Genomic DNA, 19,780 nt, shown 5'->3' with positions numbered 1-19,780 from the left:
TATTTATATTTCAATTGTTATTCCCTTTCCTGTTTCAGGCCAACATCCCCTAAACCCACCCTTCCCCTTCTATATAGGTGTTCCCTCCCATCCCTCCCCCATTACCACCCTCCTCCCAACAATCAAATTCACTAGGGGTTCAATCTTGGCAGGACCAAGAGCTTCCCCTTCCACTGTAGACTATTCATTGCTACCTATGCAGTTGGAGTCCAGTGTCAGCCCATGTATAGTCTTTGGGTAGTGGCTTAGTCTCTGGAAGCTCTGGTTGGTTGGCATTGTTGTTCATATGGGGTCTCAAGCCCCTTTAAGCTCTTTCAGTCCTTTCTCTAAATCCTTCAACGGGGTCCCGTTCTCAGTTCAGTGGTTTGCTGCTGGCATTTGCCGATGTATTTGTCATATTCTGGCTGTGTCTCTCAGGAGAGATCTACATCCAGTTCCTGTCAGCCTGCACTTCTTTGCTTCATTCATCTTAGCTAGTGGCTGTATATGTATGGGCCACATATGGGGCAGGCTCTGAATGGGCGTTCCTTCAGTCTCAGTTCTAAACTTTGCCTCCCTATCCCTTCCCAAGGGTATTCTTATTCCTCTTTTAAAGAAGGGGTAAAGCATTTGCATTTTGGTCATCCTTCTTGAGTTTCATGTGTTCTGTGCATCTAGCGTAATTCGAGCATTTGGGCTAATAGCCACTTATCAATGAGTGCATACCATTTGTGTTTTTCTGTGATTGGGTTACCTCACTCAGGATGATATTTTCCAGTTCCATCCATTTGCCTATGAATTTCATGATGTCATTGTTTCTGATAGCTGAGTGGTACTCCATTGTGTAGATGTATCACATTTTGGGTGTCCATTCCTCTGTTGAAGGGCATCAACAGAGGTTCTTTCCAAGTTGTGGCTATTATAAATAAGGCTGCTATGAACATAATGGAGCATGTGTCTTTGTTGTACATTGGACCATCTTTTGGGTATATGCCCAAGAGAGGTATAGCTGGGTCCTCAGGTAGACCAATGTACAATTTTCTGAGGAACCTCCAGACTGACTTCCAGAATGGTTGTACCAGTCTGCAATCCCACCAACAATGGAGGAGTGTTCCACTTTCTCCACATCCTCTTCAGCACCTGCTGAAATCGACCCATCCTTAATGCCCTGTACAAAGCTCAATGCCAAGTGGATAAAGGGCCTCCACATAAAACTAGATACATTCAACTAATAGAAGAAAAGGATGGGAAGAGCCTTGAACAATGGACACTGCAGAAAATTTCCTGAACAGAACACCAATGGCTGATGCTCTAAGATCATGAATCAGCAAATGGGACTTCATAAAATTGCAAAGCTTCTGAAAGGCAAAGGACACTGTCATTAGGAAAAAATGGAAAACACATAGCACTGAGTGCCTCCAAAAAAGAAATTGGAGAGAGCATAAATTAGAAGCTTGACAGCACAGCTAAATTCTCTAGAACAAAAAGAAGCAAATGCACCCAAGAGGAGTAGAAGGCAGGGAATAATCAAGCTCAGGGCTGATATCAACCAAGTAAAACAAAAATAATTATACACAGAAACAAAAAAAACCAGGAGCTGGTTCTTTGAGAAAAATCAACAAGATAGATAAACCCTTAGCCAGACTAACAAGAGGGCACAGAGAGAGAGTATTGAAATTAATAAAATCAGAACTGAAAAGGGAGACATTAAAACAATCTGAAGAAATTAAAAAAATCATCAGATTCTAATACAAAACCCCATGTTCAAAACCTGGAAAATCTAGATGAAGTACACAATTTTCTAGACGGATACCAGGGACCAAAGTTAGATCATGATCAGATAAACCATCTAAACAGTCCCATACCTTCTAAAGAAATAGAAGCAGTTATTAAAAGTCTCGAACCAGTAAAATCCCAGGACCAGATGCATTTGGTGCAGAATTCTATCAGACCTTCATAGAAGACCTCATACTAGTACTGTTCAAAATAGAACACTACCAAGTTCCTTCTATGAAGCCACCATTACTCTTATACCTAAACCACACAAAGACCCAATAAACAAAGAGAACTTCAAACCAATTTCTCTTATGAATATTGATGCACAAATATTCAATAAAATTCTTGCAAACTGAATCCAAGAACACATCAAAATGATCATCCATCATGATCAAATAGGTTTCATCCCAGGTATGCAGGGATGGTTCAATATACAGAAATCCATCAAGATAATCCACTATGTAAACAAACTCAAAGAAAAAAAACAGTATGAACATTTCATTAGATGCTGAGAAAGCATTTAACAAAATTCAACACTGGAGTTCATGTTAAAACTCTTGGAAAGAGAAGGAATTCAAGATCCATACCTAAACATAATAAAAGTAATATACAAGAAACCACTATTCGACATCAAACTAAATAGAAATTTGAAGCAATCTCACTAAAATCAGGGAATAGACAAGGCTGACCACTCTCTACCTACTTGTTCAGTTCAGTACTCGAAGTCCTAGCCAGAGCAATCAGACCAAAGTAGGTCAAAGGGATACGAATTAGATAGGAAAAATTGAAAATATTACTATTTGCAGATGATATGATGGTGTACTTAAGTGATGCCAAAAGTTCCACCAGAGAACTACTAAGCCTGATAAACTTCAGCAAAGTGGCTGGATATAAAATTAACTCAAACAAATCAGTAGCTTCCTCTACTCAAAGGACAAATAGGGTGAGAAAGAAATTAGTGAAATGACACCCTTCACAATACTCCCAAATAACATAAAATACCAAGGTGTTACTCTAACCAAGCAACTTAATGATCTGTATAACAAGAACTTCAAGTCTCTGAAGAAAAAAATTGAAGCTCCCAGAAGATAGAAAGAACTCCCATGCTCATAGATTGGCAAATTAATATAGTAAAAATGGCCAATTTGCCAAAAGCAATCGACAGAGTTAACGCAATTCCCATCAAAGTTCGAACTGAATTCTTTATACAGTTAGAAAGAGCAAATTGCAAAATCATCTGAAATAACTAAATACCAAAGATAGCGAAAACTATCCTCAATAATAAAAGGACTTCTGGCGGAATCACCATCCCTAACCTCAAGCAGTATTACAGAGCAATAGTGATTAAAAAACAAAACAAAACAAAACAAAAAGTATGGTATTTGGTACTGAGAAGGGCAGTAAGATCAATGGAATAGAATTGAAGAACCAGAAAGGAAATCTATGGTCACTTGAACTTTGACATGGGAGCTAAAACCATCCAGTGGAAAAAAGACAGCATTTTTAACAAATGGTGCTGGTTCAACTGGAGGACAGCATGTAGAAAAATGCAAATCGCCCCATTTCTATTGCCCTGTACAAAGCTTAAGTCCATGTGGTTCAAGGATTTCCACATAAAACCAGATACACTCAAACTAATATAAGAATAATTGGGGAACAGCCTCAAATACATGGGCAGTGGGGAAAATTTCCTGAACAAAACAATCGCTTATGCTCTAAGATCAAGAACTGATAAATGGGATCTCATAACACTCATAAAACTGCAAAGCTTTTGTAAGGCAAATGGCACTGCCATTAGGACAAAACTGCAACCAACACATTGGGGAAAGATCTTTACCAATCCTACATCCGATAGAGGGATAATATCCAACAAGTAAAAAGATCTCAAGAAATTATAATTCACAGAGTCAAATAACCCTATTAAAAATGGGGTACAGAGCTAAACAAAGAATTCTTAGTTGAAGCCTATCAAACGACTAAGAAGTACTTAAAGAAATGTTTAACATCCTTAGTCATCAGGGAAATACAAATCAAAAAACCCTTAGATTCCACCTCACACCAGTCAGAATGACTAAGATGAAAAACTCAGATGACAACAGATGCTGGCGAGGATGTGGAGAAAGAGGAACACTCCTCCATTGTTGGTGGGATTGCAGACTGGTACAACCACTCTGGAAATCAGTCTGGAGGTTCCTCAGAAAATTGGACTTAGTACTACCTGAGGACCCAGCTATACCACTCCTGAGCATATACCCAAAGGATGCTCCAACATACAACAAAGACACATGCTCCATTATGTTCATAGCAGCCTTATTTATAATAGCCACAACTTAGAAAGAACCTCTGTTGATGCCCTTCAACAGAGGAATGGACACCCAAAATGTGGTACATCTACACAATGGAGTACCACTCAGCTATCAGAAACAATGACATCATGAAATTCATAGGCAGATGAATGGAACTAGAAAATATCATCCTGAGTGAGGTAACCCAATAACAAACAAATAAAACCCACATGGTATGCACTCAGTAATAAATGGATATCAGCCCAAAAGCTTGAATTATCCAAGATACAGTCCACAGACCACATGAAGCTCGAGGAGAAGAACTACCAAAGTATGGATACTTCAGTCGTCCTTAAAAGGGGGACCAAAAATATTCATAGGAGGGGATAGAGAGACAAAGTTTGGAGCAGAGACTGAAGGAGTGGACAGTCTGAGCTTGCCCCCATGGGGATCCAGCCCATATATATACAATCACCAAAACTAGACAAGATTGCTGATACCCATAAGTGCATTCTGACAGAATCTGATATAGCTGTCTCTTGAGAGGCTTAGCCAGAGCATGACAATTACAGAGGCGAATGCTAGTAGCAAACCATTGAACTGAGAACAGGGTCCCCATTGGAAGAGTTAGAGAAAAGATTGAAGGAGCTGAAGAGATTTGCAACCCCATAAGAACAACACCAGCCAACGAGAGCTCCCAGTGTCTAAACCACCATCCATAGAGTTCACATGGACAGACCCATGACTCCAGCTGCATATTTAGCAGAGGATGGCTTTGCAATTTGGCATCAGTGGGAGGAGAAGCCCTTTGTTCCGCCAAAACACGGAACCCCCACACACACCCCTCTCCAGTGTAAGAGAATGGCAGGAAGAGGTGGGTGGCTGGGTGGGGGAACACCCTCATACAAGAAGGGGGAGGCGGATGGAATAGGTGTTTATGGACAGGAAAGCAGGAAAGGTGATAACATTTGAAATTTAAATTAAAAAATCCAATAAAATGGATTAATATTTGGAAAGTTTCTGAATCTTTTATTTTAAAGTTTTATTTTTATTTGAGAATTTTATATATTATTATTTTAATCAATTCTTCCCTCCTTTCTTTAGCCCCCTCCCGTACCTTATTATGCCTTCCAAAATTCATGTCCTCTTATTCCTTAATATTGTTATATACAAACATAAAATTAAAACCTAGAGAATTCATTTAATTATATATATATGTGTGTGTGTGTGTGTGTGTGTGTGTGTGTGTGTGTGTGTGTGTGTGTGTGTGTGTTGAGTGGTTGGGAGTTGAGAAATTATCTGGGAGCTTCTTACAGGAGACTTGTTATACCTCTCAGCAGTCATTAATTGCCTATAGCTTTTCATCAATGGGTTGGACCGCCTGGAATTCCTGCATCCATGTTGACAGTTAGGAAATGTTAAACAACTGCTGACTGTTTTAAGCATATTTAAAATAATTATGTCTTAATATTATGCATGACATGTGCAAATATCTCCATATAATTTATTTTATATTAAAGAGATGCTTAAGATGAGGAGCTTCTTGAAAATAATTATGAAAATACAAGTTGATTCCTTAAGTAAGGAATAAATAGATCTCACTCAACACTAAGAATTTTTGCTTTGTTTTGGCTTTGTCCTTACTTTCTTTTAATTCTTTCCCCCAACAATTATTTCTTAGGCTACAGTTCAGACTCAGTTGTTGAGCTATATTTCTTAGTGAATTTCTTAGTGACCTCCTTAGTGACTTTGCCTTTCAGTTCTGTTTTAACCTATGAATCTGGAATTTTCTGAAAATCTTTAATGATATAACTATATAAAAACTGTTAATACACACTATATTTTCAAATACTATTTTATTTATTGTTATTTTACTGTTATCAGAATATACAATAATATACAGTTGTATAATTGTTACTATTAGTGTGATGGACACACAATTACAGAATTTCTCTACCTCTATATAAGAAATTGTACTTTATTTCATAGAGAAAGGCTAACATCAAGATAAATCCTTATACCAAACAGTTCTTACCTTAGTTGAAAAAATGTATTAGCAAAATGGAGATACTAAAGATGATCAGTAAGAGAAACTACTTCTGTACAGGAAAAGGCAAATGATAACTGAAGAGCATAATACAAATCTTCACATCTTCCATCAGTGATTTTCATATCTATGGTTGTTGTTACAGAGTGTGTGTTTCTCTTAACACACACTTAGAGCTTATGATTACCAAGCATCTTAAGCTTTAACAATTCCCTATGCCTAATATAATTGAAACCATGTTCTGTGATGGGATTTCAGCAATATTCAGAAAACATGAATAGGGCTTAAAATAGATTACACATCGATTTCCCAATACTGGGAATTATCTGTTTGAAATTCGATGTGAGAGCAAAACAGTTCAAAAAGATATGGCTTCTGGTAAGCAACATTAATAGGACTTGGGTTTAAATAGACACTGAGTTGGGTGGATAAAACATGGATGTAACATGGGAGAAGATTAGAGAGATGGATAAATACCAAAATAATATATAGGAAAATCTCAAAGAATTAATAAAATTCAAATTTTAAAATAACCTCATTGGGGATCAACTATTATAATTTGGATATCCGAGATGTACTATGAATGAATTATACTTAGTGCTTAAAACAGCAATTATTCTATTAATTACATTAGTAACATCATTATTTCAAGAAAATTTTCCTAAGGAATATTTTATCATATCGTGACTCATTGCTAATACTAAAATAATAAAGAATTTTGAATGAGTTCTTTGTTCATACTCTATTATGCATAAAGATCTTTACTGTTCATACTTAATTTATCGATCTTAAGTTCCATGAATTCCTAGTCATACAAAGTAGAATCCTGGGATGGGATCCATTGTTGGGCTGCAACAAGAAAGTTTGTGGTGGCCTTCTTTACATTGTTCCTACATTCTAATGTTGCCAAAAGAATACTAAAATAACTGTTTCATGTTTGCTATGAGTAAAACCTTGTTTCCTGTCTTGTCTCTGATGTTTATCACTTATATTTATCATTATATTGCTTAGTAGTGGTATCAATATTTTGGATACCAGCAGTCAACCAATTTTGCTGTCAATAACTCTTTGCATTGCCTTCTCCTTCTGCGCAAAGGCCTAGGCACTGTTTGCAAGACCATCATGGATTTTCTTCAGCTAGCCACAGTTACATCAAAGTCTTGTTTAGTAGTGTCTTCCTAGACAGAGTTTAATTAGAATGAACCAAACATTCTAATCACTACTGTTTATGATGTACTAGGTATGCAATATTTGGAATATATTGACTGAGAACAAATCTTTTTGTATTCTGATGTTTTACTTAAGATTTTAAATAGAACAGCTTTGATAATTTTATACATGATTGTTGCATTTACCTCATTTATGACTCTCCTTTCAGCTGTGAGCTGCCCCCAGAGCTCCATTCTCTGGCTACAGCTCTGCTATCCTCCACCAGGCATGCCACACAAGGAACAGCTAGGCCTGCTACACCGAGAACATCCAGTTCAAAGCTTTCAACCAAGGTGCTGCTGCGCTGGGAAAATCCAGAATAGTCTTACCTTCCCAATATCTGCCACACCAGGAACAAACAGACGACTAATGGCCTGTGTTAAGAACACAGTCAACAAGAACCAGGAAATACGTGGCATCTTCAGAACAAAGCTATCTTACTTCAGCAAGCCTTTCATATTCTAACACAACTGAAGCACAAAAGAGGGACTTTGAATCCAATCTTATAAAGATGATAGATACCTTTAAAGAAAAAAAAAATGAATAAACCCCTCAAATACAATTAAACTGGTGAAAAAATAATAATAAAACTGTTCAGGATCAGAAAACGGAAATTGAACCCATAAAGAAAAACAATCTGATAGAATCCTGGAGATGAAAAACCTAAAAAAAAAAAAAAAAAAAAAAAAAAAAAAAAAAAAAAAAAAAAAGCAACACAGTCCACAAGCATCAGGAAGGATAGAAAGAAGAGAGAATCTCAGGTATAATGATATAGAAGAAAATGATGCATCAATATCAGTCAAAGAAAATGTTAAGTCAAAAAAACTTCTTTACACAAAACATTCAGGAAGTCTGTGAAACTATGAAAAGACTTATCCTCAGAATAGAAATAGAAGAAGATAAAGAATACCAGCTCCAAGGCCAAACAAATATTCTTAACAAAATCATAGAAGAAATTTTCCCTCACCTAAAGAGAGTGATGTATATAAACATACAAAAAGTTCACAGAACACCAACCAGATTGAACCAGAAAAAAAATCCATCCACAACATAATAAAACACTAAATCTCCAAAACAAAGACAGAATATTGAAAGCCGCAAGAAAAAAGTCCAAGAAACATACAAATGTAGATTTTTCCGAATAACACCTGAATTTTCAACAGACTCTAAAACCTGCAAGAGCCTGGACAGATGTTTTACAGCCTCTAAGAAACCACAGAAGCCAACCAAGTCTACTGTTTTGTGAAAAGCTCTCAATCACCACAGGCAGATAAAATAAGATATTCCAATAAAATCTAATCTTAAATATCTATCCACAAATCCAGCCCTACAAATGCTTGAAGAAAATCTCCAACCCAACAAGGTTTGCTACACACAAGAAAACATAGGAAATAAATAATTCCACACAAGCAACAACAATATAAGAGACCTGCATGTACGTATGCATGCGAACACACACACACACATCACCACCACCACCATCAACAGAAATTAACAATCGTTGCTCATTAATATCTCTCAACCTCAAGGACCTCAATTTTCCAAATAGTAAAAGCACAGGCTAACACTTCTTTCCCCATCCCAGCCTCTGACAGTTTCCTCTTCCACAACTCCATGTCAAATTCATAACCTCTTCCTTTCTAATTACTACTGCTACACACTCAGACACAAAACCTTCTGGATCTACTCAATATTACTATATGTATGTGTTTTTAGTACTGACCACTTGAGGTTTGATAACCTATCAGAGGGCACATCCCTAGAGAAGAGTGACTTTTCCGTCTCTCATCCTCGCTGATTGCCTGTAGCTCTTCATCTAGGAGTGGGTCTGGAATTTCCCCATTCGCAATGGCACATTGGTGTCACTATGCTGAAATTCTTCTGTCAATAATTAAGATTTATTTCTATGCATTTGAGTGTTTGCCTGGATGTGTGCCTGTGTATTATATGTATGCAACAAACTCGGAGGCTGGACATGGGTTTCAGATCTTCTGGGACTGTATTTGGAGATGGTTGTGAACTTTCATGTCAGTGTTAGAAATCAAGCCCAGGTCCACTGCAAGAATGTGGTTAAGATATTATGGGTTCATCTTTCAAGTTGCGTAGCAATAAAAGCTCACAGTCAGCATGATAGTCATTTGACGTTTTAAGTCTTTCTCCCTTCTCTGACATATTTACTGTGCATGTTGTGTAAGCCTTACCTTGTAAATATAATGTTATAGCTTAGGCATCTCATGGTCTCTCATGTCCTGAGGCTCCAAATTACCATTTAGAGAAAGAAACTTCTTTGTGGCCTGGCTCTGGATTCATCCACACTTTCATTCATCCATACCTTTCATTCTCTTCTGTCAAACCCCTGTATTTTTGTACCTAATTAGAAATCAACGTGCTTACCCCATTTTCCTTTCCCCTAAATTCTCACTCACTCAAGCTAACTTGATAGCCCTTCTCCCCACTGGGATCTTATCCAACTCCTAAAGGAAGATATGAATATTTAACCTATGTTTATATTTTATTTTACCGACGTCTCTAACTCAGTGACATTTAAAAGATTCGTTTATAATATATGTGTGCCACAATAAATTTATGCACACCGGGAGCATGCAGAATCTCACAATGGCCAGAGGAGGGCATCAGATCTCCCAGAACTGGAATTACAAGTGAATGACAGCCATTCTATTTAATATGTGTCAGTTATTTTGATTGATATATTGATGAAAAATACTTGGTTACGAATGTTTAGATAAAATTAATGAAGTATGTGTTTCATGTTGAACGCTGTAGTTTTCATGACAGATTGGAGATGAACTTAATTCTCATCCACAGGAGGGTAAAGATAAATTCAAACACAGGAAGGTAATGATATGACCCCACTGACATTACAATGACAGTTTTTGGTTAGTAAGAAGATGAGTCAGAAGGAAGAGAACTATTTTTATACTGTTTATTATTTTATCCCAGTACAAGGAACTTAGAGCAACACACCAGAAACCACTAAACCCCAGGCTTTCCATCCCCAACACAAAAGCTGAGTTTCATACAAATTGGCAGATTGCTCTTCCCTGGGCTTGGTTCCAAATGACACAACATTGCAGGATAACAAAAAGATATAAATCTCTGCTGAATCTTCACTAATCTCCTTGTGCCTGTGTCTACCTCTTCTCATAAAGGTCAACCAGAGACTGATTTGGCACTCACTTTTATTATCTTCGACCTTTACTTCCTGCATTTGTTCATGTATTAAGGAAACCTTTAACTTATTTGTCTGAATATTGCTACAGCTGGCTCAAGTATCTGTTTGACATGTGAATGTGTTTCTCTAATAACTCACATATATACAGATGTCACCTGACTCATTTGGTGCCAGTCCTTTTATCTTTGAAATTAATATTTAACCAACTTTCAAGAAGTCTCCTTGGTTGTCAGTATCAAGCTTAAGGATGAAATAAATTAACACAAAATATATTTCTGAAATACTTGTAGTTGTGGTGAGAAGAACATCACTTAGAATCATGCCTTAGAATTTTGTTATTTATTCCACTGCTCACAGAAAATGAACATTTTATTGTAGCCATTAAAAAAAATGATCACCTGCCTACATAAGATCACAGACGGTGATTATAGTTTTTTTTTCATGCTATTCTTTTGGGTGAAATCAGACATTGTTATATGCACAACTGATGTCTTTGGCCAATGTTGCTTGTGAAGAAAGGAAACTTCTTTTGACTATAGAAATCTGTGCACTCTAATGACCACTTCCTCTCTTCCTGGCCTCAAAATCTTCTGAGTGTCTTCATACTCCTGGCTAGCTTGCCACATGGTTCTATGGTTTTCATAATGATTCTCAGACTAAGGAGGCTTTTGAAAGGAATTACCCCAATAGAGAATGCTATTAAAATTACTTCTAACTCAGCTTTCAATTCCTAAACTGTTATCCTTCATTTTGTGGCTCAGTCTATTTTGGGGGATGCTTACTTTATGTTTCTTTAGTGGCATATCGTCTTTACAGAAGAACTACTGTTCACTAATAGCACTTTACATAGCTCAGTCATATTGCAGTCCCCGCCCCTTTTTTTCCCAAAGAAGCTGTTTCAATCACTCACTCCCCTTCCTGTCATGTTGACACAAGTTGCTCATTTTATGGTGTTCAGGAAAAGAAAGAAACATACATACCCGACACTGGTTTCCTCCTTCTCCTTCTTTGGTTTAGAGTATAGGATGCTGCTGCTTGCATTTAGGGTAGAATGCAACACCTTTTTATATCTCTAGACACTTCCTTACAGCAATTCACAGTTGTGAACTTTATCAATCTCCTAAATGTCCTTTAGCTCAATCACATTGAGACATAAGGTAAACTCTCACAGCTCTTTGTACGAAAGAATTCTAGTGCAAATGACTGGACAAATGGGACAATAAGCATTTTGTGTGGGAGGAAATGGAACAATACTCCAGCACTAAGAAGGTGTATAGGAATGAGATGAGAGAAATAGATACCATCTGAACTATGCAAATTTTCTTGGTACCTAATGGCTTGCAAACTAAGTCAACATATGTTGTATATTTGAATGCTCCTTCTCAGAGAAACTTGTCACTATATTCATGCTCCAGACTTGGAATACGTATCAATCTCCTATGAGAAAAATAAGAACTGTAATATTATTTGCAAATTGTGTGATCTATTCTGTTTTGTCTTGTAAAACATGTAAAAGTGCCAAAAGTTAGATTACTCTGCATAGGTAAGCATTCCTTACACATAAATTTAACTCAAAAATCCAATTATATTTTATTTTACACTTATAGAAACTATGAAAAATATTTTCATGTTTCTACTTTATTTTTTATTGGATATTTTTTATTTACATTTCGAATATTCTCTTTCCCAGTTTCCCGGACAGAAGCCCCCTATCCCATCCCCTTCCTGTCCTCTAAAGGAGTTCCCCTCCCCGACTGCTCCCCCTTCCTCTACCCCCAACATTCCCCTACACTGGGGGTCCAGCCTTGGACAGAATATTTCTACTTTATATCACAATATTTTAACAGACTACTTCTTGCCATAAATAATATCTTACTGATTTGTGTTTCTGTTCTTCAAAGTGAAGAAAAATAATTTCATGCATGATTGTTAGAAAGTTTCAACCCAGATGTAAACATGTGGGTTCATGTTAATGGACTCTGTTACATAGTCCATTAGTTAATTATTCCATTTTTCCTGATGAACATTCTTTTGGTTAATTAGGATATAGCAAGAAAGTTACCACTGTTCAGAAAAAAAACAAGCATATATTATTGTCACACAACAAATTATACGATAACTATTACACATATGTAAGTAAGTTCTGGTTAACATTTATAGTCCACAAATTTGCTTTTATCACATTCATTAGTAATCTATACACTCTGATGATTAAAAATCAAATTATTTTTATTTTCATGTTTACACAAGGTTAATTTTTAAAATAATATAATTAAAATAAAAAGGTTAATTATTAAATAGTCAAAAGATTTTAAAGATATAAAATCTATCTATCTATCTATATATATATATATCTTTCATATATAGAGAAAATATATTTAAATTGTGCTATCATGAGAATCAATATTATAATTCAGATTTAAAATGGATCTTAAATGTTTTAAAAAATTTTAGAATGTGAAACTATTGTTTCAGTTGTTTACAAGAAAATAAAACTACAAAATTATGATTACCCGAACTGAACACTCCAATTATTAAGTAAGTCTAATTTTGGGATAACGCGCAGTTTTTGAAGTATGAATTGATTATACTTAGAAAATATTTTATTTTTTTAAGTGTCCATAGCTTGTAAATTCTTTTTTGTTTGTCATCCAGGTCAATCCAGTACTGTACTTCGTGCATATTTTGATAGTATATTTCTATGACATGAGGGGAGAATCTAACCTTCTTTGGACAATCAAAAAAGAAACAATATGCATTTGTCTCTTGGGAGCGAAAAGGAACACCAAGTGCAGATGATTTCAGACCAAAGAGAAGACTGGACTCTAAATGAAGGAATCAACACTGAGGGTAAGAAAATTACACTTCATAGGTTATCCATAGTATTAACAATAATGTCATTTGTGTGTATTATAACTATTACCTATATATGAATACATATATAAAAGTGCAGGCACTTCATATGTGAAAGCAATTGTGCAATGAATCCACAGTTTGAGTTGCAACATTAAAAAGTCTTATCTTAACTGCTCATTTATACCGAATTCATCTTTATTCAGTATAGTGGTAATCTCCCAATGAAGTAAATGAAAACTCTTGTTGGAGTATTTCATTCTTTCCTGGATTTAGAGTTGAGGAAAAAGAGCTTGCATATTCATCTGTTATCAAAATATTATTTGCTGGGTATTACTATACAAATCTATGTTTAGAAACTTAAGTATTAGTTTCCAATGGGGAGACATCAATTACTATGCCATATTTGGGATGTATTTACAACGAATTTTAACATCTCAAATACCAAAACTATTTAGATTTTTTAGTAAGAGCCTTTTAAATTAATTACTAATTAATTGTTTTTAAATATATTTATCAGCTTTATATCTCAATGTCAGCTCCTCTCTTCTCCCAGTACCCCAGTAGATAGATCTTCCCCACATTTCCCCTTTCCCTTTTCCTCTGAGAAGTCGTCTCCTAATCCCCCCTCACCCTCCAGCACATCAAGTCACTACAGGACTAGGCATGGCCTCTCTCACTGAGGCCAGATAAGGCAGGCCAGTTTTAGAAGTGAGATCTATAGGCAAGTAGCAGATTCAGGGATAGTCCCCACTCTAGTTATTGGAAGACCTCCATGAAAATCAAGCTGCACATCGGCTTCATTTATGCTAGAGACGAGGTCTAGACAATGCTCACCCTTTGCTTAATGGTTCAGTCGCCGGGAGCTACCAAGGGTCCAGGTTAGTTGACTCTGCTGGTCTTCCTGAGGAGTCCCTACCCAATTCAGTTCCTTCAGTTGCCAATCTGACAAGGCTGAGTAAGAAGTGGTGTGACATAGTTCCTGCCCCTGGAGCATCCCTAGGTCATTGACCTTCACATGGGCTGATGATTGCTATTGCCCTGAAGCTTATCTGCTCTCTCTTCTGTTTTACTTTTAGTCTCTTTTTCTGGGGCATATACTCCCCCTTTTATTCATAGATTATCATTCCCACAATAAACTGAACCGATATTTTTCTCAGAAATGATGATTGGAGGCAATCATGGGGCTGTGCAGAACAAGGAACAGGCCTTCAACTTAGGATCTAGACAACATAACCACAGAGACCATAAAAACCTACAAGATCCTTTGTAGAAATCATTCATTACATGACTTGGCCAAACTTGGAATTATATGAGGAAACAAGTGTACCCTCCAGTTCAATGTCTGCTGTATTAATTATCCAGGGTGAACTTGGGGACACGAAGGATAGAGAGTTGAAGTAGTTTCAAGAAGACAAGGCATGGATAGGAAAAAAAGGAGGAATGCATAAAAAACAAGCAAATAATAAGTGGGTTAATCTTACAGTAGGAAAGCTTGTATGTTATCTAAAACAAATTAGGAGAATAAGGTTTAATGGAAAAGAATGGTGGACTAGTGAATTAATGTTTATCAAGAGGTCAATTTTGGACATGAGGCGCAGGAATTGCTAGGATAAGGAAACAAAGATTAAATAATTAAAAGATGATATACAAGCACATAAAAAGTTAGTACTTTGTTCTCCTAGCTAGTTGAGAGATTGGACATGACAATGCCTAAAGAGAGCTCAGAGGAAGCTGGCTGCTTTACTTGCATAAATTTTCAAACTTTCTAAGAAATTATTTTAACTTTAGTAATCTGTGACCTTTCTGTTCTTACATGAAAATAGTTACTAAAGACTTCTCTGTTTTCTACTAGGACAACTCAAGAGCTGTGCTCAGCTACCCATGAAGAACAGGCAGTGTAAGTACTATAAGGAAATGTGCTTTTGCTTTGTATTAAGAAGGCAGGGGTGGTGGGTTAATGAGTCATATTCTTAGAAAATATGTAAATTAAATGATTTCTAAAACAATTATTAACAATGGTTAAGCTTTGATGGTTAGCTTTAGTAAATCAAATCCTGAGTTTAGGCTTTCTGGTCAGGAAGAATGATGAGAATGGTTGGACAGTGAAAGAGCTTGAACTGACAGCTTATGTCCACTATTGACTCTGTTTTTATTGAATCAGCACTGCTCCCATTCAACCCTTTCTCAGGATCCTCCTCACTCTGATGCTGGACCTCAGCACTCAATCTTTCCCCTGACTCTTCCACAGGACACCCTGAGCTCCATCAAATGTTTGACTGTTGGCCTCTGCATGTGCAGAGCCTCTCAGAGGACAGTTATACTAGACTCCTGTCTGCAAGCATTACAGAGTACCATTAATAGCATTAAGCATTGGTTCATGGGTCTCAAATTGGATTAGTCATTGATTGACCATTTTCTCTGTCTCTGCTTTGTTGCTGCACATCACATAGAGATAGACACATTTTGAGTGGAAGTTTTTGTGGGTAGGTGACTGTCCTTATCCCTTTACTGGGAGTCCTGCCTGGTCCATATTCCCCATTGCTAGGAGTTTCAGCTACAGTCATCCCCTTAGACACCTGGGCCTCCCCATGTTCCAGCAAAAAGGACTGACTCCTTTTTTAAGATTTATTATTTTTATTTTAATATGTATTGTTATTTTTCCTGGAGGTATATATGTTTGCCATGTATGTGCCTAGTGCCTGCAGAGGCCTCAGATGCCATGTCTTCTGAAACTGTAGTTAGAAATGTTTTTTAGCCACAATGTGTGTGTTGGGAAACCAACTCATACCCACTGCAAGAACAGCTGGAGAAAACTAACCACTGCAGTGGGTATTCATGACTACAGACATGAAAGTGTTCAGCAGAGAAATAATGCCATTGCTGTGTACACCCATCTGTTCTAAAGACAGAAACCAAAGGCAGAGATAGTGTACATGAACCCGTTTGAAACCCAAACCAACCAGCCTTTGTTATTATCATTATGATTATACCATATTATACATTATTAATGTATATTATTATTATAATTATACATAAATATTGAACTTCTTCACAAAATCTAAAGCACAGAATATGAACTTACTGGAATATAGGTGTTTGCATGTTTGGCAAAATGGTATTTCTGCATATACCATAGCTACTAAATTCATGAACTCATGGTACATAGAACTACCAAATATAAGATCCCAACAACGTTCATTTGGATGAGGAAAGGATTCAGGAAGCCCACTCCTCTATGAGTTATGATTATCAGTTAAAAGAAGCTAGAATTTCTTCAGAAGTGTAACTACTATTAAGTAGGCCATACTTGAACAAATTAACTCACACTCACATTCACATAAGCAATCATATTTAAACCCAGTGGGACACTAACACACACACACACACACACACACACACACACACACACACACACACACACAACAGAGAGAGAAAAAGAGAGAGAGAGAGAGAGAGAGGAAAAGAGTACTTGAGGGAAGAAAAAAGGATTTCAAAAGAGGGAGGGGGAGAACATAAAGGAATTGTGTGGAAACAACTAAAATTTATCATATGCATATATGTGAACAATTAGATTAACATATGCATGTATATTATCAGTAATTTTTCTTTTTGAGATTTTCAAAATAAATTTCACTGTTGTAGCATTATTTCCTCTATTTTGAACCTGTGATTGGTGGTATTGACCTTTGGCATTTTCTTCAGAGATCCAGCTAGCGTTAGACGAGAATTCATACAAAGAAAGGACCGTGACTACTCAACAATTTTACCTATGCCTATAAGTCACATAATAACAAGATCTTACTATAAGATCACTTCAGTAGAATCACATGTCAAGTCCCAAAGGAACATTATGTATCATCGGATTTCCCATAAAGTCTCCATGGGAATACACACAAGCATCCATGCCCCTTTATGATTAGCAACAGACTCTAGAAATTCATTGTAACTGGACTTATTAGATTCAATATTTATACCTGTAAAATTTGTACTAAGGGGAATCTGTTTGCTTTTTTTTTCTATACATTGCTGAAAGATAGATATTGCTACTGGATTTTCTTATATAAAAATGCACTTGTACTTAAGTGGCAGGTCCCCTGCGCTCCATGCACCGCCTGGACCTAAAGGGACTGGATCAACAGTTTTCTGCACCCAAATCCCGTGGGAAAGAGTTGAACCTTCAGAGAAGCAGACACGCCTGGGAAGCCAGAAGAGACTACACTCTGCCTACATTTCTGACTCCAGAGGAAAACACCCAATGCCATCTAGGACCCCCGTGCACGGGGGCTCCCAGAAAATGTGGCCCTCCTGGTTGCCTCCTTCACCAAGAGCTCAAAAGGAGCCCCCATGAGCAACTTGAGCTGCGGGTCCACAGGTAAGACCAACTTTTCTGCTCCAAGCGACTTGCCTGGTGGATTCAGGACACAGGCCCATAGGAACAGCTGAAGACACACCAGAAAAGCAAGATCTAGATTTGAAATCATAATTGATCATGATGCTGGAGGACTTCAAGAAAGACATGAAGAACTCCCTTAGAGAAACGCAGGAAAACATGAATTAACAGGTAGAAGCCTATAGAGAGGAATCACAAAAATCGCTGAAAGAATTACAGGAAAACACAATCAAATGGTTAAAGGAATTAAAAATGGATAGAAGCAATAAAGAAAGGGCACAGGGAAACAACTCTGGATATAGAAAACCAAAGGAAGAGACAAGGAGCCGTAGATACAATCATCACCAACAGAATACAAGAGATAGAAGAGAGAATCTCCGGAGCAGAAGATTCCATAGAAATGAACGACACAACTGTCAAAGATAATGTAAAACGAAAAAGCTACTGGTCCAAAACATACAGGAAATCCAGGACTCAATGAGAAGATCAAACCTAAGGATAATAGGTATAGAAGAGAGTGAAGACTCCCAGCTCAAAAGACCAGTAAATATCTTCAACAAAATCATAGAAGAAAACTTCCCTAACCTAAAAAAAGAGATACCCATAGGCATACAAGAAGCCTACAGAACTCCAAATAGATTGGACCAGAAAACAAACTCCTCCCATCACATAATAGTCAAAACACCAAATGCACAAAACAAAGAAAGAATATTAAAAGCAGTAAGGGAAAAAGGTCAAGTAACATATGACGGCAGACATTATCAGAATCACACCAGACTTCTCGCCAGGGACTATGAAAGCCAGAAGATCCTGGACAGATGTAATACAGGCCCTAAGAGAACACAAATGCCATCCCAGGTCAGTGTATCCTGCAAAACTCTCAATTAACATAGATGGAGAAACCAAGATATTCCATGACAAAACCAAATTTACCCAATACCTTTCTATAAATCCAGCCTAACAAAGGATAATAAATGGTAAAGCCCAACATAAGGAGGCAAGCTACACCCTAGAAAAAGCAAGAAGCGAATGGTCTTGGCAACAAAACAAAGAGAAGAAAAGCACAAACATAATCTCACATCCAAATATGAATATAAAAGGAAGCAATAATCACTATTCCTTAATATCTCTCAACATCAATGGACTCATCTCCCCAATAAAAAGACATAGATTAACAAACTGGATATACAATAAGGACCCTGCATCTTGCTGCCTACAGGAAACACACCTCAGAGACAAAGACAGACACTACCTCAGGGTGAAAGGCTGAAAAACAACTTTCTAGGCAAATGGTCTGAAGAAGCAAGCTGGAGTAGCATTCTAATATCGAATAAAATCAATTTTCAACTAAAAGTCATCAAAAAAGATAAGGAAGGACACTTCATATTCATCAAAGGAAAAATCCACCAAGATGAACTCTCAATCCTAAATATCTATGCTCCAAATGCAAGGGCTCCGACATACATAAAAGAAACCTTACTAAAGCTCAAAGCACACATTGCACCTCACACAATAATAGGAGATTTCAACACTCCACTCTCATCAATGGACTGATCATGGAAACAGAAATTAAACAGAGACATAGACAGACTAAGAGAAGTCATGAACCAAATGGACTTAACAGATATTTATAGAACATTCTATCCTAAAGCAAAAGGATATACCTTCTTCTCACTACCTCATGGTACTTTCTCCAAAATTGATTATATAATTGGTCATTAAACAGGCCTCAACAGATACAGAAAGATAGAAATGATCCCATGTGTGTTATCAGACTACCACGGCCTAAACCTGGTCTTTAATAACAATATGGGAAGAACGTCCACATATGCATGGAAGTTGAACAATGCTTTACTCAATGATAACCTGGTCAGGGAAGAAATAAAGAAAGAAATTAAAGACTTCTTAGAATTTAATGAAAATGAAGATACAATATACCCAAACTTATGGGACACAATGAAATCTGTGCTAAGAGGAAAACTCATAGCGCTGAGTGCTTGCAGAAAGAAACAGGAGAGAGCATATGTCAGCAGCTTGACAGCACA

General features: G+C 36.9%; 1 protein-coding gene across 1 annotated transcript in view; it reads right to left on the bottom strand.

Annotated features, from left to right (window-relative positions):
• LOC116898093 (cysteine-rich secretory protein 1) overlaps positions 1-14,255 on the bottom strand; it is a 37,451-nt gene extending 23,196 nt beyond the window's left edge. The window contains exon 1 of the mRNA XM_032899479.1: positions 14,180-14,255. The gene's annotated coding sequence lies outside the window, so the exon portion shown is untranslated. The remainder of the gene's footprint in view (positions 1-14,179) is intronic.
• Positions 14,256-19,780: the final 5,525 nt, after the last annotated feature.

This window comes from Rattus rattus, chromosome 4, assembly GCF_011064425.1.
Source record: "Rattus rattus isolate New Zealand chromosome 4, Rrattus_CSIRO_v1, whole genome shotgun sequence".
In the NCBI taxonomy this organism is placed as follows: Eukaryota; Metazoa; Chordata; class Mammalia; order Rodentia; family Muridae; genus Rattus; species Rattus rattus.
The sequence above is the reverse complement of the archived record's forward strand: the minus strand, read 5'-3'. Positions and strand labels throughout refer to the sequence as shown.